Here is a 23,761-nt window from a genome sequence, read left to right on the forward strand (position 1 = left end):
CTGCGACCCTGGCCGGGGGGGTGGCTCCCCTCCCATCACTGTGGTCTTACACCTGGGAGGCAATGAGTTGACTTTCCAGGGTAGGTGAAGGATAAATAGCTCCGTGCGGTTTCCTAGGCGCCATTTGCTGGGATGGGGTTCCCCGGAATGTGATGGAGCCGCCCTGAACAGATCAGGGCAGAGACTGGCGGGAGGGAAAGGTTCCCCTAACAGCGTGGTGTGCCACTTAGGGGGCCCGACCTCACTGCCATGGGTAAGGGGGCATGGTTGCAAGCAATGAAGGCTGGCCTAGGTCCTGGGATTACAAGGTATTAAGTCGAGAGCTGTTTGAGCATCTAGGGACACAGCTGGTTAGCAGATGTTTGTTTCTGTGATCAAGCTTTAATTAAGCAACCCTGGTAGGTGGTGTAAGTTGTCACTCCAAACGGTTGCTGTGACTGCAATAGTGTGCGCATTGCGAACAGCACAGTTTGCCATGGTGTGGTATCACTAAGGTCTAGCACATGTCGGGTCAATGTCAGCCACTTGGCTCCCAGGACGGGTGACGGGTTGCTTCAAGTTATGCATGAAATGCCCCGCCCGCATAGCCATAGTATTAGGCTGGGTAGAAGCGGTCCGTTAAGCAAGTGTGCTGCTGTTCCATATATGCGGGAAACGAGTGCTGGGAACACAAAACACACATGTAAGTAGGAATGCCAGCCTTGGAGGGGGGCCCTGGCTGTGACGGTCACCACACCCAGGGACTATGGCGGAGTTACAGGGCGATCCAGAGGCTGAAAGGTACTCGGGGATACCCTCTTCATGAGCACAAAGCGTTCTGAGGCCCAATATCCCCAGGAAGTCTTCGTGGTGGACCCTGAGGAGCGATTGCACCCCGTCTGTCCTATGGGTGGTTGGAAACCTGTACAAACTGGGGTCGCTTGAACGCTCTGCCCCTCATAGTGGGGGCGTGAGTAATGAGGTGGACCGATGGTTCACCGGAGGTGGGAGGGGCTATCCCTTCACCATAACCGCTAAGCACCGATTGGCTAAGGCCACGATGCAAGTTGGACCATCAGGTGGTAAGCAGCGAGGGGCGGCTTGCCTTTGGATGGCCTGTTTGGCATATGTGGTATGCTAATAAACCTGCAGCATTTTTCTCCACGAAAAAGGGGTCTGTTTATTTATTCAGTATGATGCTGCATGAGGGGTGAGTGTTGCCGATATTGGCACTATGAGATTTAGAGGCTTGGTGTGCGCTCTCCTCGTCCTGGGATGGATATGTGGCTACTCCGTACTAAAGGTGGGCAAAGATGAGCAGCTGAGAGATGGCCCCTGACCCACCCGTGCTTGGCGTAACAACGCTGTGAGCCCTCGCATTGCCTGGCACCTGTTGAATCCCTCAGGACACTTGGACACGCCGTGGGGCTCTGTGTAACCACCACACAGCTCCCAGCACGGCAGCTGTGAAACACACGGGGATGCAGAGGAGGAACCGCGAAAGAAGAATAGATTGTGGCTGACGAGGAGAGCACCCGGGCTGCACTTATGAAAATTGAGGAGCGGTGAACTTCTGAGTTCTGGCACGCACGTGCGGTAAAGAGATGCAACCGATGTGATGGTAGAGATGACTCCGAGCCTCCCAAGCAGCTGGAGAACTGTGATTATGGTAGGACAACGAAACATTGGAAGCGTACGACTTTGAGAGAGTCCGAATGTTGAGATCAATGCTGTAAGGCCCAGACATGAACCAAACTGGATAAAATGGGCGACCGATGGCTGGCAGGAGTGGCGCTGCCACCATAGCTAGGGTACGAATGACATCACGGCGGGATGCTCCCTAGTGCCATTACACTGCTGGGGATTCTTGCAGATATCTAGAACCGGGGCATGAAACAACTTCCCTGAGAGACGCTACCAGCAAATTCCCAGAGATCGAAAAACTAGGAATCACAAACCCATAACGGGGTTCTTCCCGAAAACCGTAGATTAGGATCTGAGAGACTAGAGTTCACCCACAGCCGTGGCTGCGAAAGGACCCCTATGACAAAAGAAGACCTTAAGACCTGCCTCACAGAACCGAAACTAGATTTGGAAAAAAACCTTCCAGGGGTCCCTCCAAAAAATGTAAGTGGAAATAGGAAAAGATGTCGCTGAAATTAAAAATGACCTGCAAATGATTGGACCGACTGTGGATCGATAGGGTGGAGGAATTCATAACCACGGTGACCGAAGCAGACCGGGTGGTTTTGACCACTATATGCCTTAAGGAATCGCAAGCGAAGTGGCTATTGAAAAAACGCGAAGACCTGGACAGCCGTTCTAGGTGAGATTACATCAGGATCTGCACAAGAAAGAAGGCTCGGAGGGCAACGCCATGACCAAGTGTGTCAGAGCTGCTTTGAGTGGTCCTCCAAGCAGATGAGGATCAACCCATAGACATTGAAAGAGCACATAGAGTTGGACGCATAAACGGCGGAAACGAAAGACAAACTGCAAGACATTGTGGTCGGGCTCACCAGCTTTCTTATGAAAGGACGTTTAATGCAGATTGCACGCACAACAAAGCGAATCCACTATGGCAATAGTGAAATATCCCCGTCCCAAGATCTTTCAGCAATAGCACTGCAGAGATGGAGGGAATTCAATACTGTGCCAATGGAACTAAACAAGAAACCGATACAATATCAATGGAGTTCACCAGAAGGACTCTGATTCACCTGGAAAGGTACTGAAAATATAGTGACACCAGCAGAGGGTAGGACCTGGGACCACGTGAGAAAGAATCATAAAGAGGAGATGCGAGTCAAACCCCGCAACAGATCTTGTTGGTGAACAACGGAATGAGTCATGCTAACCTGGAGGACTCAGGTGATCGAGTGGAAGATCCACTCACCTCTGAGTGACCGGTGCAATAACAAGCCCTGTGAGACTGAGTCGAATCTGCAATTTACTTGGCTCCATGAAGTCACATGAGGGGAAACATGCACATATTCACCCACGACAATAAGGTTACTCAAAACGTTGACAAGATGGGGCAGTGTACTCCACACCAAAGTGCAATGTGCAGATTTGGGGCACGGACATATTAGGCTGCCGGGAGGGTGGTGGGCAGGAAAAGAGGGTGGCAAAGAGACCTCTATCGCTCGCCGTACGCATCCTATACAAACTGGCCACAGGCTGCAGAAACCAGGTTAAGAAGATCAGAACACTGATCCGGTTGGCATAGAGACCTGGGGACCCCTTGTCCACCTCACAGACGTAGATGATATGTTGACTGTTCTCCTTCTGTTAAGGGGTAATAATTACATCACACAGCATTTGGCAAGAGGGGTCTAGGGACCTTGGGTTCCAGAGGCTTGTAAAACTAGGACAAAACCATCAAATATATCATGTTAAATAATTGGGGTCTTAACCCCTCATGTAAACGGTGCATGTTCTGGTGATATTTGATGTTTGCTTCGATATTTGAAACGGCAACAGGCAGAAATTATATTTTTACAAGAAACACACTAAAAAAAAAACCAATTTAGAATGTAAATCTGGGGGGGAGGAGCCTAGCGCGCAACCAAGATGGCCGCGTAGGTGCGAGGCTCCCGAGGACCTCCGCGACCTCCTATGACTATCCTGACCATATCCTGTCCCAGATGAGGGGACTGTGTTGGTGAGCCCGAGCTGAGGTGGCGCCCGTTTTCCGCTTCCAAATCGGACCTCGGACACCGACTTTAGCACCGATTGAGGTTTGCGGCCTTCTCCTAGCCGAACCCCGGATTTGCGTTGTGGGGCGATCCAGTGACGAAGTGAATAACAGCGGCGGATAGGGCTTGGTGGCTCGCGTAACCCTCACTTTCGCTTTCGCACCATCCTTGCTGTCTATGCGAGGTTGGGTCGCGGGGCTTTGTGTGTTGGTGTGGCCTCGCTGGGGGGCCCTGCCTGCCCGCCGGCTGTGATCCGCCCCGCAGATCTGGGGTGGCACCCCCCCCGGAGCCAGTGGACCGGCTTGCCCGCCCTTCACGACGTGGCTGGTGCGATTGGGAGACTGGGACCATGGCCACGAAACAAGATGGCGATCGGGCAAAGGTAAAATCGACCCGGCGTGGCGCAGCCCATCAGTCCAACAGCATGGATCGTTATACCCTCCAGAAGGGATCTCCTGAGGTGCCACGTAGGTCCCCTGAGGGCCCTACTGATGCCCCCGATCTGCCCACGGATCTGACTCTGCGGGATGTCATGGGCGCCATCGCCGAGATGAAGGCCTCTGTGGGCCAGCGTTTTGACACACTGGCGCAGAAGATCGACTCGGTCCTCGTAGATGTTGGCCTGATAAGGGCCGATCTCTCCAAGACCAACGACCGAGTCGATTCTTTGGCCCACACCGCATCGGGCCTTACGACAGATGTGGCGGCCCTGCAAACGGAGGTGCGCCGGCTTGCTCGGGCGAGTGCGCTGATGGATCGTCGCCTGGAGGACTCCGAGAGTCGGGCCCGGAGGAACAACATCCGTATCATCGGGGTGCCTGAGGGACGTGAGGAAGCGGCGGCGGACCTTTTCGTGGAAGACCTGATTGTTACCCATCTCCAGCCACGGGGGCTGAGTAAATTCTTTGCGGTGGAGAGGGCCCACAGGGTTCCCGGGGGAAGGCCTAAGGTCGGAGCCGCTCCGAGACCTCTCATCGCCCGGATTTTTAATTTTCAGGACAGAGACGCTATCCTGCAATCCTCCAGACTACAGGGACCGATTAGACTTGACAATATGGACATTAATTTCTATCCTGATTTCACCCCTGCGGTCCAGAAGCAGAGACTGAGCTTCCTTGGTGTCAAGCGCCGTCTTCGGGACCTAAATCTCAAATACGCCATGCTTTTCCCAGCTAAGCTGCGAGTGGAGGTGGAAGGTCGCACACACTTTTTTGATCGTCCCGAAGCGGCCGGGGACTGGCTGGATACTCTGTCTGGAGATCGGGATCGGGGTGGCGGCGGTCGGGGGAGAGGACTCGCCGGATCAAGACTGAGGGACTAATATTAGGCCTCGCTCGGGACAAAAATGATGCCACTATACGTCGGATTGCTTAAGTTCCCCTCCTATGGAGGTTGTGTGGGGTCTCTTGGGGGTTCTCCCTCCTCCTCTGGGGGTCTAGTTAGTTTAACTATCTCTGGGGCGACAGGCACACTGCACGTTGGGGGGGCTGTCTGGGCTCATGCAGGGGTGCAGGTAGGGGTGAGTTTTGTTGGGGTGGGTGGGCAGGGATGGGGTGTTGTTCGTTATTATCACAAGGCAACCCTTTTTTTGTGTTGGTCCTACTGTGCTCTGGGGGGGACGAATGATGGTTTCTGTGTATGATGGGGGGTAGGGAATTAACTTTGTTGTCTTGGAACGTCAATGGACTGGGGCACAGGATCAAACGAGGTGTGGTCCTACAGTATCTGAAGCGACTCTCGCCTGATGTGGTCTTCCTGCAGGAGACACACTTTATTGGCAATTCCTTCTGCGCCATGAATCGGCGTGGCTACCGCCTCGTGGCCCACTCGGGCTTCACGTCAGGCTCGAGGGGTGTGGGTATCATGGTAAAGAACTCGCTCCCGTTAGAAATTGATGAGGTGCTCCACGATGACAGGGGATGTTACACTGTCTTGGTGGGTAGAATGGAGGGCAAAGTGGTTGTCTTTGTGTCAGTGTACGTCCCACCGGGGTTGCAGTCGACCACCTTTGCAGATCTGGGGCGCCTCCTCCTTGGCCTTCCGGGGGGGCTTCTGGTGGTGGGGGGGGATTTCAACGCGGTGGTTTCTGGGACTGTGGATCGTCACCCCCCTAGGGACCTCCCCCGGGCACAGGCGTGGCTATCCGGCCTCTTGGATACACTGGGATTGGTGGACTGCTGGCGCTTAAAACATCCCACGCAGCTGCAATACACTTTCCACTCGGGGGGCCCATGGTAGTCTCTCACGGCTTGATTATGTCCTTGTCCCGGCGGCCCATGCCGGGAGGGTGGGGGAGGTGCGCCATTTGGCACGGGGTATCTCGGACCACTCCCCGCTATTGTTGCATTTTGATGTCTTTCCGAGGGCTGAGAGCAGGGTGGTCCCAATCAATTCCTGGTACCTGCGCGACCCCACCATTCGCGCTGACTTGATTAAATCCCTCCAGCGCTATTTTGAGGAGAATGTGGGGTCAGTGCCTTCAGCTATCCCCCTGTGGGAGGCCTTCAAAACAGTACTTAGAGGGGAGGCCCTATCCCTTATTTCCCACGCCCGGAGGCGCGAGCGGGAGGAGGTGACCCGGATGGAGGCTGAAATAGCTGAGCTGGAGGGTAATCTAGAAGATGGGGTGACGGATGCTGCACTACATGTCCTCCAGCTCAAACAGGCGGCTTATAGGGCCCTCGTTACGGAGGCGGCCAGGGGCCTTAGTAGAGAGCAACAGGGGCGACTGTATGATGTGGGTGATAAGGCTGGTAAACTGATAGCGTGGTTGGATAAAAAGGAGAGAGCGAATCGTGTGGTCCCGCTGATTGAGAAAACGAATGGTGTGTGTGTAACTGAGCCAGAAGAAATTGTCTCCTGTTTCGCGGAGTATTTCCGCGAGGTGTATTCCCCGGTCTCTTCTTGCTCGGAAGAGGATTCCCGTGCCCTGCTCAGGGATATCGCGTTGCCTTCCCTGTCCGGGGAGGACAGGGTGTCGCTGGATGCCGCTCCCACCTCCGACGAAATCGCCCTCGCCATACGCTCGGTCGCTTCTGGCAAGGCCATGGGCCCGAACGGTATCCCTATCGAGCTGTATAAGCTGCGACCGGATACATTGGCGCCTCACCTCCGCGCAATGTTCCTCGCGGCCCACTCGCTGGGCTCCCTCCCGCTTGACCAGCGTCTGGTTACAATCGTGGTGATCCACAAGGAAGGGAGACCTCGGGATCGGGTTACTTCTTATCGGCCTATCTCATTACTGAATGCGGAGCCCAAAATTCTCGCTAAGGTACTCGCCAATCGGCTGGTCGGTGTGGTGGGAGATCTGGTTCATCAGGACCAGTCTGGCTTTATTCCCCATCGCAATATGGCCCTTAATCTGCGGCGTTTGCATGGGGTGCTTGCGCGCGTCCCATTTATACGGGAACCGGCCATTTTGGCGTCCTTAGACGCCACCATGGCGTTTGACACGCTTGAGTGGCCATACATCTGGGCGATGCTTGCGAAGTTCGGATTTGGCCCAGGATTCATCAGTTGGGTCAAACTGTTGTATGCGGGCCCATTGGCGCAGGTGGTCGTGAACGGAAGAGTATCGGCCCCGTTTGAGCTGGGCCGGGGCACGCGGCAGGGCTGTCCCTTGTCGCCGCTTCTTTTTGCGCTTGCCTTGGAGCCCCTGGCGGAGTGGCTGCGGTGGGAGCCTTCCATCCGTGGTCTCCGTTGGACCCCCGAGTATGAGGACCGCGTATCCCTATACGCTGATGACATCCTTCTGTACCTAGCCTCCCCACGTAAATCACTTATAGTGCTAGTTGATGTTTTACACTCGTTTGGTCGTAACTCCGGTCTCGTCATCAACTGGGCTAAATCGTGTGTGTATGTTCTCTCTGGGGAGGCTCCTATTCTCCCGCGGGGCTGTCCGATCCAGATCGCCCCGCAGGGATTTCGGTACCTGGGTGTCTTCATTACTCTGGACCCGGAGGCCCGGTATGAACGGAATCTGCTTCCCCCCCTCCAGCGTCTGCGGGTAGATGTCGCGCGCTGGCGGCGCCTGCCGCTTTCGCCGCTCGGCCGGGTGGCATTGTTCAAGATGATGTCTCTGCCGCGTTTTCTGTACGCTTTGCAGAACACTATGGACTTGGTCCCGGCGCGCTACTTCCGTGAGGTGGAGAGTCTGCAACGCCGCCTGTTCTGGGACGGGAGGCCGCGCATTGCTCTGGCTAAGCTGACGCTCCCATGGTTTGACGGGGGGATTGCCCTCCCGGATATTAAACGGTACTATTGGGCCTCCCAGCTCGCTGCCATTAACCATGGCCTCTACGGGCCCGCCTTAAACCCGGCATTTGAAATGGACAAGATGCTCCTGCCAGGTGGCGACTACAATCGAGCGCTCTACTCGAGCGCGCCCGACGCTCGTCTGACGGGCCCCACGCGTGTTATGGTGCAAGTCTGGCACGCGGCCAATGCAGCTATGGGGTGGAAGGACCGTTTGACCCGGGCATCACCTCTATACGCGTCTGAGCGGTTAGGTTCCCTGTGGACCTCTAAGGGCTTCGAGAAGTGGGACATAATAGGTATCAGTAAAGTGGGGGATCTTTGGACGAGGGGAGGATTTAAAACGTTCGATATGCTGCAGACGGAATTTCAGTTGCAGGGCAGTGAATACTTTCGGTATTTGCAGGTCCGACATGCGCTGGGCTCCGTCTTCTCGGACGCTGCCTCCATCCCGGAATATTCCCCCCTGGAGGATAGAATGCTGGATGGGCACGTCCTGGACAGCACGATCTCACTTATATACAAAAAGCTCATAAACGACCGCTCGGGCCTGTTGACTGCCCTTCGTGCGGCTTGGGTTGCCGACGGGCTGGAGTTGGACGACGAGGACTGGACCTCCGCGGTGGCCTCCCCGAAGGAGGTGGCCATACCGGCTCGCCTTCGCTTCGTCCAGCTCAAGATACTCCACCGGGTCTACATGACTGGGCCAAAGCTTCTGCGTATGGGCTATGCTGGAGATGGGTTGTGTAAGCGTGGGTGTGGTGCTTTGGGGACCTTTATGCATATTTTGTGGGAGTGCCCGGAGGTAGAGGGGTTCTGGCGTGGTGTACATGAGGTGCTGCGACTGGTTACGCATGTGGCGCTGTTGCCTGAAGCGAGGAGATGCCTGTTGAATGTGTGGGAACCGACTGATTACTCGGCGCCGCAGACGTGGTGGGTGACTCTGGGATATATGATAGCCAAGCGTGATATTGCTCAACTGTGGGGATCCCAGAGGCCCCCGACGGTCTCGGCCTGGAAAGAACACATGGACTGGTGCATGTTTCGCGAAAAGGTGGTGTATGTGGCGAGGGGTAAGCCTGGGACATGGCTGAAAGTCTGGGGCCCCTGGAACGCCTACCGAGGGGGTATCTGCGCACCACCGCTGCTGCCCGATGCCTCACCAGCCCCATCCCCTTAGCCGACTCATTCCCCCGCTGCCGGGCATTGGGTTCCCCCAGTCCTCGCTCTGTTCTCTTCCCCCTCCTCACACTTCTGTGTATGGTTGGGATCCCCCCTCTTGGGGAGCACGTGCTGCTATTTTTGATTGTGGGTTGCCTTGTGGGTGTGGTTTTAATTTTTGTTGTTCTTAATTTAAAATGAAACCGCATAATGGGGCCTGGATGATGTGGCTTTTGACATGGTTACCTACTGTGAAATGCTCCTCCTGTAACGCCACGTGTTCCATAAATGTATGTCGTATGTTCCTACCATTGCTAGCGGCCGGCCGGAAGGTTGTGGGCCCATACTTGTATACTTTTAAGACTTGTAATAAACGGTTTCAAAAAAAAAAAAATAAAAAAAAAAATAGAATGTAAATCTGGGGCAATCCATTTAACTATCAGGCCTCTGAGAAACCAAGACAGTGGGAGTGGCCATACTAATTGGAAGAGACCTCCCAATACAGGTACAACACATTCCGAGAGACTGGGAGGGCAGAAGTCTACTGATGACTGACTCCCCTCTCACTCTTAACATATGTGCACCCAATACTTAACAGGAGCATTTTCTCGCTCTGGTTCTTAGCTCACTGGTGGAACCTGCGGAGGGAAGGATTGTGTTGCGAGGGGACTTCAATATGATCTGGGATCCCAAACAAGATGGGGTAACTCGCAATGTGCATGCGTCAAGAGTGGCCCAATAAATCTGCAATCCAAATTTGCTGAGTTGCATATGATAGCCTGCTGGAGACGCATGCACCCAAACAGTAAAGAAGCCCTTTGAGCCCAATGGGGGTTGCGTGCTTGGTTTGATTCATAAACCGGAAAAGCATAGGGCAGATTGCAAATCATACAGGCCAGAACTCTCCCTGACGGCGGTCCGTGATTGATACAGGACTATGAAACTGTACTTCACTTTAAAATACAGACAAGTACGAGATACTGAACATATCGGTCCCGAAGATCACGAGAGGCACCTTGGGGTGAACTGCCCGATGAAATAGGCCAAACACCCGATAAAATAACTGGGCATTTATATCACTAACACATTCGACACTTGAACCGGGGACAAGTGGCTTCGGCTGAAAGCTCATATAATAGCTGACCTGGCTAAGTGGAAAGGAGCATTTATATCAAAGCTGGGGAGAGTTCATGTAGTAAAAATGAATGTACTTCCGCGAGTACTGTATAATAATAGGCACATTTATAAAGCGCATGGTTACACTCTGCCGGTGTGTCCCAGCGCTGCGGTGCAAACTGCCCTGATTGCTACACCCTAACCTAGCCAGTCCTGACTATCCCGGGGGGAAGAGATGCGTTTTCAAATTTTTCCTGAAGGTGCCCTCCAAGGCTTCCACCCGGAGGCTCAAGGTGAGTTTGTTCCATTGCTGTGCAGCCAAAAAACGAAAAGAGCGCCCACCCATCCTTGCTCTCTTAATAGTGAGAACGCACACCAGGCCCGTCCCTCCTGATCTAAGTTGGCGTGTTGGGACATAAGGAGTGAGTAGATCAGACAAATAGGATGGAGCCTTCCCCTGAATAATACGGTGGCAGACGCACCGTGCCTTGAACAAGACTCTCTCTCTCTTATCGGCAGCCAATGGAGGGAAGCCAGCGCCACCTTCGAGGAGGCCCTCCTTGGGCGCATAAGAACCAGACGAGCTGCTGCGTTCTGCACACCCTGGAGTCTTTGCATACAGGTAGCCGTTGCACCCCGGTTCAGAATATTGCCATAATCAAGGCGCGATGTCACCAGGGCATGATCCATGGTCTTCCTGGCTGCAGTAGGCAGCATATCCAGGGTTTTACGAAGGCCCCTCAGGACTCCAAAACAGGCGCCTGCCACCCGCCTGGTATGGTACTCAAAGGAGAGTTTTGTGTCCAGCCACACCCCCAGGTTCTTCGCCTGAGCGCAGGGTGTAGGGGTGGATCCCAATCTCTGGGGCCACCAAGCCGATGACCACACCGACGGGGCTCTCCCCACCACAAGCACCTCGGTCTTATCGCCATTCAATTTCAGGCAGTTGTTAGCCATCCATGATGCCAGCTCTTGCAAGCATGCCACGAAATTGGAGGCTGCCGTATTCTGTGCCTGTGTCAGGGAGACCACCAATTGAGTGTCATCGGCATATGACACGACCCTGATCCCAAATCCATCAGCAATCTCCGCTAATGGAGCCACATAAAGATTGAACAGGGTCGGGCTCGGGGTCGTTATCTGCGGCACCCCCTGTCTCAGTTTGATGGCTTTAGAATAGTGGGAGCCCTGCCTCACCTGAAAACTGCGCTCCGACAAAAATGATTTCATCCAGCTCAATGCACTGCCAGACACACCTCCTTTCCACAGACACTTCACCAGAGTGTGATGGGCAACAGTGTCAAAGGCGGCACTTAAGTCCAACAGGATCAAGGCCGCCGTCTGTCCCGCATCCACATATTACCTGATGGTTTCCGTGGCGAGAAGCAGGGCAGATTCCGTCGAGTGGAAAGCCCGGAATCCAGACAGTGGATGCAGGAGGTTACATTTCCCAATATGAGCCGTAAGTTGCATGTTTACCACTTTCTCTGCAATCTTTGCGAAGTACGGCAGTAGAGAGATTGGACGCAGATTGTCAAGTTGGTCTGGGCCTATGTGCGGTTTCTTGGGTAGCGGAAGGACCACTGCTTCCTTTCATCTTCCTGGCACTGTGCATGTCCTAAATGAAACCTCCACGAGATGTCGAATGTATGGCTACAATGTTTCTATGCTCCCTCTAAGCACTTTAGGGGAGGCCGGGTCTCCAGGAGAGCCCGACTTAACACGAATACAGGTTTTAGTTAGCAGCTCTGGAGGGGGAACGGTGAAGCTATCCAACCCTTCACCCTCCCGGGCGTGCCCTGCCTCCTCCAAGGTCTCGAAGCCTACTTGGGCGGAGTCAGGGAAGGTGGAATAGATTTTCTCCACCTTGTCTGAAAAGAAATCTGCCACGTGGTTACATAGCTCCTCTGAGCCCGTTGCAGGTACTGCTACTGTAGCTAGGGAAGATATCTCCTTGTAAACCCTAAACAGTTCCCTTGTCGAATTTTCCGCTGACCCAATTCTTTCCAGAGAGTATGATGCCTTCGCCCTTCTAATGAGCCCATGATAGCTCTTCAACGTATCTTTATACTCCCTCCTCCCCTAGTCCAGGCGTTTACAGTCTGCTTTCGCCATTCTCAAGGCGGCGTTATACCAAGGAGCAGATTTTTGTGCTCTTCCCGGTATTTTCTGTGACCAGGGGGCAGTGCTATCCAGTGCCTCTGCAATCCGCCTGTCCAAGTTTACGCATGCACTTTCGGCATCTATGCACCCTGGTAACCCACCCTGAGAAAGGGCACTATTAAACTTTTCCTGCGAGAAGCCAGCCCACTTCCGGCATGCTATTCCCCTCTTGGATTCCTCCTGTACCTTTGCCCAGGCAGCATCATAACAAAAGGAACCATCCCTGCGTCTATACCAGACGCGAACACTACGCGAACACTATGAACACTACAATCCTTACAGAGACAGAATATTAAATGAGTGAAGAGATGGAGAGAGACTAGGCAAGGAAATACTGGTGGCCCCTGTAATGGTGCAAGGCGGTGGATGCTAAAAAAGAATGGAGACCTCATGCGAGTACTTTGGTGGTCCTCTTACTCACCATGCCCTTTTCAACACCAACTATTTATTTACTCTTGGATGAAAGCGTCCGACCAAACCAACACACTTATGCCCTTGGGGCGACCAACCTATCCCACCCTCCCCACATGGTGTTGCACAATGCATTGCAACACTACATCCCTCCTTTATCATAGGATTGCAAATGGGAATAATGCAATGAAATGAAAGTAACCAAACACATTAGATACAGGTTTCGCGGTTGGGCTGCTAAACCTGTTCGCTTAACACTGAGGCAGTGTGTATGGCAGTTCAATCAATTAGAAACTCTGCATAACGTTGGGATGCCTCAGATGGTACCGCCTACACGACCATTCCTGGTGGAGCCTGTAGGAGATGACTTTTTGGTGGAAGAGGAGCTGGCTACGTCTTGGCTAGCCCCATTGGGCATGGGAACAGGATCCAATGGAGGGATGCACAGCCAAGGTGAGTGTGGCCTCTGCATACTGGCAGGGCTCCTGAGGGATCGATTGAACTCTTCCTCTTAATCAGTCAAACTTCCCCCAGACACTTCGTCTTGGGGGGGGGTCGCACGTAGGGGATTATTTGAACTGGGATACATTATGTGTAATGCTTTCGGACCCCCTTACAGCAGTCACCATAGTGCCTTTGATCTCAGTGATAGTCCTGGGGTCCATCTGGAAAGGCAAACAAAGCTTGCCTCCTGGGTGTCAAATCTTTCACCATGATTTGTTTTCGAGCTTCAGAGTGGTGTGCTTGGTGCGCGGCCTCCTTGAAGTTTGTCATTGTTGTGGGCTCGCTGGCACTGCAAGCAATTTGAGGGGGTTTGATTGATCAGCCCATGCAGGGTGATGGGGGATGGTGTCGGCCAGAGTTCTCCCAAAGCATAACTTGCTTGGGGCTATGCCAGTTGTTGTATGAGGCATGAGTTGTACTCTTGCAGAAAGTTGTAGATGGCATGTTCAACATTGCTGTTCTCTGCCACGGTGATGCGGATCACTTTGGTCAAAGTCCTGACCAGGCACTCAACCTCCCCGTTGGCTTGGGGCCAGCTGGGTGTGATGCTGCAGTGCTTGTGGCTCTGGAGCGGAGGTACTTGGCCCACAGTTGGCCATTAAAGAGGGTGCGGTTATGGGTGTCGATCTCGTCAGGCCGTGCATGGCCATCCGCTTCTCCATTTTTATGTTTAGACCTTGGATGCTGCTGCGGTTGAGACAATCTCATTTACCTCCATAGTAACTGGTGCTTGGGGGGGGATATTTAGTTGGGCCGGAGGCCTGACAGGCGGGGCACCCTCATAGGACCTCACCTACTCTTTGGTCCAGGCCTGGGAACCAGACCTTGCTCTGCAATCTGTTCTTTGATTTGACAACACCTTGGTGTGCCCCATGGGCTAGGAGCACTGCCATGTGACGCAAACTGTCCCAGAGTACTAGCCGTGGGCCTCATTAGGCAACCTTCATCTGTCATGGATGGTTCCTGGCGGACATTATGCAGGGACAGGAGAGTTGATTTTGCCTCTGCCGTGCGGTATGGAGCTGGACAGCAGAGAGGTTGCCAGTCCCCTGATAAGGTTGCTTGGATGGCAATTTGTTAACACTCGTCCTACTTTGTGGCATCTACAACATCGGCCAAGGAGGTGGGTATTGGTCTGGACCGGTCTTCCACCAGGCAGATGTATTTCTCTGTCTTTTCTTTTATTTCTGAGTTTTATATAGTGCAAACTTTACACAAAGGTATCGGAGTGCTTTACATGAGCACCAGTTGCGTTCCACAAGGACTGGAGATTAAGTGATTTGCCCAGAATCACTGGATGTTAAGCGTCCTTGCCGATACTCGAACCCGGTTCCCCAGATTTGAGGTCGACCGCTATAGCTATTAGACCACATCCTCTCCCCTCTTGCAGGTATTGGCCGACTCTGAAGGGGTGGCTGGATGGGCATGGAGGGATGAAAAGTCAGTTTGATTGTGAGTGCCAGGTCGGTATTCCACAGCGAAGTTGAACTCCTGCAGCTACAGGATACATTTCTCCATCCTTTTGGAGGGGGGAGCTTTGATTAGGACCCTCAAAATAGTGGCACTAAAGGTTTGTGATCCGTTACCACTGTGAACGGATGCCCATACAGATACATGTAGAAGTGTCTACAACCCAACAGAATGGCAGTAGCCTCTTGCTCAATTTGGGAGTAGCGCTGTTCGGTAGGTGTAAGTGCCAAGCTAGCATAAGCAATGGGCGCCCTTTCCCCACACTTTTGATGTTGGGCTAGCACAGCTCTGAGTCCCATAGGGCTGACATCCATGTGAGTCCCATAGGGCTGACCTCCATGACCAGTTGAGATTCCTTTTGGTGAACAAAATATACCAAGGTGTTGTCAGAGGACAGCGCGGCCTTGGCACTTTTTTAAGGCTTCCTCTTGATCATCCTGCCGGACCCAGGGGTAGGTGGTCTTAGTGAGGTCTCTGAGGGTCTTGGTGAGATCTGAGAGGTTCTGAATGAAGTGTCCACAATGTGACCATGCCCAGAAAGCTGAGGATGCCAGTCACTGAGGAAGGGGCTGTTGCACTTTGAATGTCGCTCACTTTGGCCGGATCAGCTCCAATCCCCTGGCCAGAGAACTGGTACCTGAAGAAGCGGATGTAATTACTTTGGAAATCACATTTTTCTCTGTGGTGGGTTAGACAGTGCTCTTTGAGTCTGATAAAGACTGCTCTGAGGTGAGTGAGGTGTTCCTTGAGAGTTGGGGCGTGAACCAGGATGTCGCCGTTTTCATTGAGCACACCTGTTAGACCTTGCAGAGCCTCTTTGATGATATGTTAAACTTCGGCTGTGCTGCAGATACCAAAGTTCAAGTGAGTATATCTCCATAGGCGGGCATGCGTGGAGAATGTAGTAATTGGGTGCGAGTCAGAATGTAGAGGTATGTGGTGGAAACTGTCAGACTGTCCATTTTGGAGAGCCATTTCGACCCAGACGGCTCTACAATAATGTCATCTCTGGTGGGTGTGAGATGACGCTCTCATTTAATGGCGAGATCAGGCAATCTCATGTCCACCCACATGCACATGGCATCTGGCTGTTTGGGTTTCTTTGCCACTGCGATGGGGGAGACCTATGGTGTTGGGCCTCCAACTCATTCGATGATGCCAGCTTTTTCAAGGTGTTTCAGTTCCTTCTCCACCTTGGGGTAGAGATGGTAGGTGAATTCGCTGTGTCGAAGTGCCACTGGGGCTACATTATCCTCAATGTGGAGGCGGATTGCTGGGTCCACCAGGCAGTCTATGCCATCTAACAGAGGAGAAAAGTCTTGTGGGAACAGGTCTAGGTCATTGGCATGGATGATGAAGGCAAATTTGACCACGTTGAGCACTTGAGTGGTGTGACATCTGAAGAGAAACCCAGTGCCTTCTTGGGACATATATACTTTAGCACTCTGGTGTGTGGAGTTGTTGGTGAGATCTGCCTGGAAGACTCATTCTAGCTGCAACGGTGAGCAGTTGGCATAGACTTGGACTCTGTTGCAGTGCATGGCTGCAGGATTTGCAAGGGTACACCTCGGCAGCCATTAGGTTTAGTTTGAGGCACCAGTGTTGATGAGAGCTGAGACCGGATGACCTTAGATGTCCACTTGGCACATGGGGGTGGGTCGACTGGTTTGATCTGTAGAGAGGATCAATGGCTCCAACTACATGGACGACTTCAGCGTCTTCATCATCATCCACGTCACTGTCTGCTGGCACAGCAGAGTGAGATTTCACCATGCTGGTTTTTTTTCACGGTGGATGGGCGTCGATTTGAGGGGGAGGACTGGCACAATTTGAGTTGGCACTGCAAGATTTTTCCCTTGGCAGGAAAGTCATCTGAGTGGGAGTAGGAGTCACCACACCAACCACAGGCGCAGCCAGATGCTTACGATTTGGCAAGGTCTGACTTTGGTTTGCATGTTTCCTTGTAAACGGCACTGACTGGTTCTTCTATAATGGCTGCAGGTTGGCTTGGATACATATGGATGGGCTACGGGGCCTTTTGAGAGCTCCTTGTCGCACCCCAGAGATAGAATGTTGCAAATAGGCATTCTTGAGTCTTGTAATACCCTTTCACGGCACTTGGAAAAGGCTCACCCTTAAATGAACTGTGCTCTCAGCTCGTCAGGCTCGTCTGGGAGCATGCACATGCGTGCAGGTTCTTTCAGATGGTTGGAACATTTGTTGACAGACTCCTCTTGCTTCTGCCACGCTTGGCAAAACAGAGATCATTCATAGTCCGGGTTTGCATATGGCTCAAAGTGTGCTGTGATAGCTTTTGCAGGGTGGTGTTGCTGCATGGGTGCCCGCTTCAACAACCGTTGAATGGAAGACATAATGCAACAGGCCCGGCATGGGGTAGACGGGGTTAGCATTCACTCTCTGTGACATAGGTGTGGGCAGTTGCTCTAGGCGAGGTACCGTGGCACAGTCTGGAGGTACCTGGTGTGTGAGGCTGATTGGGGAGGGGGCTAAACGGTGATAGCAGAAAGCAGGCTCGGTGGCAGCACAGCAGAGGACCTCTGGTAGGCACTGCCAGAGTTGGGTGTCGCAGGCAGAGGCGGATGGCCAAGGCAAAGCAAGGGCAAGGTTTTACTCGGACTGCTGCATCCAGGAGGCTGGTAGAGGGACCCTTGGCTCTGCTGGGCGAGGAACAGCTCGACGTGCAGGGGTTAACATGAGTGGAACTGGGTAGCAGGCAAGCAGGTGCACAGGCAGGAGGAGCACTGTGGGACGTGCTCACCACCGCGGCCGAGGGTCCGTCGACACACACCTCTTGCATGGTTGGCCGGAGGGCACCCACTTCGAAGCAACACAGGCAGGCTGGGAGCCGAAGGCTGTGGCTGGCATCAGCAGAGTGGGCTGGCAGACCAAGCGATGCAGCCACTCCTGATTTTGGGCCTACACAAGGTGCAGCAGGCAGGTGGGCGGATGGGCCAGAGGGCTCAGGAGCAGCCAGAAGATGTAGGCCGCAGCACATGGTGATGGGTATCCGACACGACCAGGGGCATCAGCAAGCTGCAAACAGGAGACTGACGGTGCAGGCGGTGAGGACCCCTCGTTGCCAGTGTAATGGTACAAGGCAGTGGTAGCTGTAAAAGAATGGACACAACACCTTGTATGTACTTTGGTGGTATTCTTACTGACCATGGCTGTTTCCACACGGGCTTTTTATTTACTTGAGGACGAAAGTGTCCGACCAAACCAACACACTTGCACCCTGGGTGACGAGCCTAATCTCCCCACCCCACTCCGTGGCCACCCTACATGGTATTGCCTGATGCATAGCAGCACCACAGCCCCTTTAGAAAAGGGTGGCTCAGCACTCCCGAATGTGATTATTTATTACGAAGCGGGCAACATCCGAAAATTGGTAGAATGGTCGATGCGTGAATCGGAAAAAAGATGACTTTTCATGGACAGAGCTGTCACGGGCAGAGATGGTTGTGATCTGCCATGGCTACTTGGGTCCTAAAGACCTAGGCCGCTCTCCAGCTCAGAAGTAACCAGCATGCACGTGGAGATATGGGACCACATATCCACTACACAGGTTCTATCCACACTAGGAGCATCATATACGCCGATCCATACACACCCTTGTATCACACCGGGACTGGACCAGGGGAGATTTAAGGCTTGAAAAAGGGGATCTGTCTCACGATATGTGACCTGTTTCATATGGGGATAATCAAATCCTTTAATTACTAATGGGGAATTAAGGGGTGACTGAAATAGACTACAATATGCCCTACTACGCCACTGGGTTATGGAAGAGAACATCAATGAGGCCCAGTTAGACCTCTCACCTTGTTCGAAATAATGCTGGGCGCATATGATACGACAAAAGGCCTGATGGGAACACTATTGACTATTGTTGGAAAAGATGACTGGATCCAAGCAGCCGCATCAAATAGCGGGGGAAATGGAGCTGATGAAGACACACAGGACAAGATCTGGGCCTCTCACTGGCATACTCTTCGCAAAGATTTTAAAAGTCTACAACATAGAGAAGCGGAATATAAACTTCACATGAAGCGGTACTTGACATCTACCTGACCGCATCAGATATGTGGGACAGTAAAGGGCACTTACCTCCATCTGATGACCATGCCCCATGACTCAGCCGTTCTGGCAGGACACTGTGAGCCACATGAAGTCCGTGTTTGGGGGCAAAATACAGAGAACCTTCAGGGGTGTAGCTAAACATGACAAGTGAGCACGCTTGGAGGGATTGGTGGGGGGTGGGGAGGCCGCAGTAGCAGGGCACTCCTGGGACATTTTAGGAGTGGCCAAAGGCTAATCTCATCATTTTGGGGAAAAAACGGTGGCCTCACCACTGGAACTATGGTTGTGCAGCCTGTGGCAACCAATGGCCCTGGAGAAGATCACTTGTTACTTAATGGAAACAGTGTAACATTTGAAAATATTTAGTCTCTCCTGTTGACCTGCCTCACCTCCACACCAGTGAGGTACTTTGTCAGGGTATGGGACCAAATTAAACCCCAGACTGACTAGGGAAGGAGGACTATTGGAGAAGGCGAGAGACTAACACCACAATGGATGTTAGTTTTGCAAATACAATTCCTAAGCGTCGTGTGTAGAGAATGATAGAACAGGGGGTGGTAATCTGTGGTTATTTTTTCTTTTCCTTAAGATACTATACAAAGTGCATTTTGAAGGGAGAGCCTGAGATCCCTTGCATGGCTATTAATGGAAAATGCACCATACAATGTGATCTATCAAGATGCTTTGCTCAATATCAATCGACTTTGGTACACAAAAAAGTGATGCAAATCTGGGCCTTAATGTATCCAGTTCCTGATCCAGAAATGAACAAGTTACAACCTCTTAATGAAACCAGGATGACAAGAAAAAACGACTGACGTAGCAGTCCAGATCCATCTACCAAGCCAAAAATGTAGCTATTTGGGAATTCCCCCTCCCTTTCCACCCCCTCCCCCCCAAAGCTACACCCCTGGTAACTTGCAGAAAGTGATGGGGTGAGGTATTTTACCATTTTCGAGAGTTTAGAGGGATCCGAGCTGTTTTTGCCTTTTGACTACCACGGGTTCTACACAAGCCTGTGCCAAGAACTTTCTTCAATCTTTGCATGAACCTTGCACAAACCTTTCCCTTGACATTCGTGCCTCAGAACCCTGACGTGTGTGCGCATACACACACCCACGTACATATGTAACAAATGCTGGGTGCTTTTATTGCTCAATAAACAGAAGCATAAAAAACAATATTTTACAGGTCAAGAATGGTTTTTCACTGATACCCATTATTTATAGATTATGACCCGTAGGAGGCTAAAATTCAGTCCACTTTCCTTCGCTCAAGTTTATTAGTCTGTAAGCATGGCCGTATAAGTAGATCATGACAATCTGAAACCACTCTGTAAAACGTAATCATTGTCAATTATATAATTAGCACCTTTTTATGAAAACTAACAACCTAAACATTTTGGGTCCTGAATCACAAAGGTAACTTAAGCTTTTGAGTAAGTTTACACTTTTGTATTTAGTTTACACTCCGTTTACTACTTTTCAGTATTAACAAGCTGAGTGTAATTTACTACTTACCATTATTATTATTATTTTTTTAAGTCCAGCACTACACATGGCCAACCACTGGTATTGCAACACTCTCCCATAGAAAATAAATGGAGGTAGGGACTTAAAATAAAACTGCACAGGAAATAATAAGCTATTTAAAATGTAAATTAATGTTAGCAAGAATTTATAAATAATCCATATTTACTATTCAATCAGAAAGGATGTTAATTATTTATTTAACATTTTGCAAAATAATGAAACTATACAGTTTATAGAAGTTATTTTTGAATTATTTCTATAAATCACTTTTAATGAGTTAATGCACATAGTAACATTTTAAAGTAAACTTTAGAAAAATAATTGTAATTTCCATTAATGAGTTTTTTAATTTACATTTAATAGTGCTGTAGCATCTCTTTTAATGTTGGTCTTCATTTCAAACTACAAATTTAAATTATAATCTACATTAATAGTAAACATCTTAAATATTTATTTGATACTTTAAATCTTTATTTTTCTCTGTAATTTACCATGTGTAGACCTTCACCCTAACTGCAGTTTGCCTGTGATAAAGTATAGGGAAAACGAGAAAAAATTACCCTGAACATACATTTTATTTGTTAAATATTACTGTAAATACATGTTATATATTTACTTTAGACGTCTTACAGAATTAATAATGCTACACCACCATTAAATTCATTTTGAGTTAAAATATATGAATAGAAAATGATTTTTAGGAAGTTTACATTACAAATTTAATTCCCACCTAAAGAATATTTTAATGTGTATTGATTAAGTGATGCATTGAATTGATTAAACTATTACATTTTTTAAAGAAACTTTTTTTGTTAAAGTATTACTTAATCCAAAATTAGTTATTAAAATAAATAATAAATGTACTATAGTTATTCATTTTAACTGTTATATTTATTTATATATTTAGCTATTGTAAATTTAATTTAACATTATTTCCTATGAAAATTAATTTTAAGTCCCAACCTCCATTATTTTGACAGGGAGGGTGGTTCAGTACGAGTTGTTGGCCACGTGTAGTGCTGTAGTTACTACTGTATTTTATTGCATTAAGTTACACTTGGAGTTTTGAAAAGTGGTAGTAAACTTACTCAAGTGTAAGTTTTCTTTGGGAATCAAGCTCTACAATTGCAATGAGGGCCTATTTTTAGGTGAACTTTGGAGGAACTTCTTTAAAAATCTGAGCTTAACTATTGTTTTATTAGCAACATGCTTGTGAAAGCTGAACATTCTCTTTGGAGGGAACATTACCATCTCTAATTTCACCAAGCTGACGTCTGCATATTGTTTTTAGAAAAGTCTGTTTTCTCTAAAGCTCATCATTTGTAACTACTTAATTACTTTCCACTACAATCATACTATACAGTTGAGTATTTCACGTATTGTTTTCAGTTAAAAGCACAATAATTGCATAATAATTTCACCAAAATAAACATGAAATGGAAAAATGGATTGTGGGTAGCAGTGTAATATATACCAATATTGCCATCAAAGGGTTGTGATGACATCATATATTACAAGGGCGATTGATTTGTAAATGTTTATTTTGGGATAGTTAGATTGAAAAAGGGTTTTTTCCTCGCAAAGAGGGACTTTTTTTTGTGAATAGCAGGTTAAATAATGAACTTTGCTGTTTTGTGGTCTGGAATAAAAAGAACACTCCTTAATTAGAACTTTGGGATGTTGAGAGCGCCATTGAAGACAGTGAAGTGTATCGGGGCCAATTATAAGTAGAATAGACATTCTGCTCCCTCATTCCAATGTTTCTTTGTTTCTCCCTTTTTCTAATTTAGAACATTGTACCCTAATTGCGTTGATGGTTTTAATAGTGGTATAGCCCTTCTGCCTATAACTATTGACAACAGGCTATTATACAAGTAGGATTGTTAAATTTAGAAAAGCTCTCTTCACGTTTTTAAAATGCACCTTGTGTCTGTAGAAGAGAAAGATTGGTGAAGTTGTTCTCAATAATGTTCATCTAGCAATGGGCATTGATTGGAATTATGCTGGTTGGGTTTTGTTTACCTTTTATTGATGGATTGATAATCAAACAATGGGGAGTGGTCTGTGCCAGTGGAATTATGCAATTCTGTTTTTGTGGCAATTATGGATTAGCTGCATTTGTCCCATAATTTCCTGTTTTCAACTAAATTTAGCTCAAATAAATCAAAATAATTCTTCCAGAGATTGTGTTGTGTAATTCAGATAATGCTGCTAAATAATTTGGTCCACCGACCTGTAATCCTAATCTTAGTACCCTGACTATGGTAAAGCTCTGCGTAGTGGTTTGGGGCTGTCATTATTTATTAATTTATTTATAGGGTTTATAACGTGCCTGAATCGCCCCTGGAGGGGTATCTCTGCGCTTTGGATGAGCACTAGCCAAGCAGATAGACCTTATGGAAATAGAGTGGTTTTGAGAATTTTTCTAAAACGCAATTAGTCAGGGCATGATGAGAACTACATTTCATGAGGAAACTGAAATGTTTCCCATATTTTATGGTTCCCTATAAAATAATGGGTTTGTACAACTGTATTGCACAAAATGCAAACACCCAAACATCAACTGAATCCGTGGTGATGGATGTTATAAAGGATTCTAGCGAAATACTAGTTATATTATACAGGTTTCGGGCTGTGGGCTGAAGGAGGGAGATTGGGAGTAAGAGGTGACAGTTACTGGGGCAGCGAAAGACAGAATTTCTAGCTCTAAGAACCTCACTGTAGGTGAACTGCAGGCCACCATTTGTCATAAGGCTGTTAATCACAAATTTTAATCTAGTTATGGAGAGATATTTGGGTGTCAGTGATGTATGGATGGTAACAACTTGAAGGAGTGGATCATGCGACCAAGGGAGATGATAGTGTAGAGGAACAAGCAAGGTCTCAAGACAGAACCTTGAGATGCGTCCACTGCGGGGTGGTAGGTGTTGAGAGCATAGGCCACTGGCAGACAAAGCAGTTGGAGAAATGGGAGGAGAACCAGTCTAGTGCTAAAATTATAACACCTGAGGAGCTGAGAAGAAGTAAGGTGGAATGGTCAACAGTGTTGAGTGCAGCAGAGTGGTCTAGAAGAATGTGGATCGCTCTCTCTCTAATTCTTGCTCCCTCTACAGTTCACGGCTGTAATTGCTACTCATCTAATAAGATGCTACTATTCCCCCCCCCCCCCCCCCCTCACGTGGGGTGCTGAGATCATGCTTGCGCCACTCCTCCAGCCCAGACCACTGTTACCACTCATCACCCTACAAATCATTGCCATAACTTCTAGTGATGCGGCTTTCAGTCCTGCCACAAATTCTGCTCTTATATGTCCAGGCTACTGACATCTGTTGGCACCATTTCAATGAATGATGGTCTAGTGATGAAGGAATG

General features: G+C 49.7%; 1 protein-coding gene across 5 annotated transcripts in view; it reads left to right on the forward strand.

Annotated features, from left to right (window-relative positions):
• The window catches only part of FTCD (formimidoyltransferase cyclodeaminase), a 151,362-nt gene that overhangs the window by 33,482 nt on the left and 94,119 nt on the right, over positions 1–23,761 (forward strand). The window lies entirely within an intron of this gene.

This window comes from Triturus cristatus, chromosome 3_1 (assembly GCF_964204655.1).
Source record: "Triturus cristatus chromosome 3_1, aTriCri1.1, whole genome shotgun sequence".
NCBI lineage: Eukaryota > Metazoa > Chordata > Amphibia > Caudata > Salamandridae > Triturus > Triturus cristatus.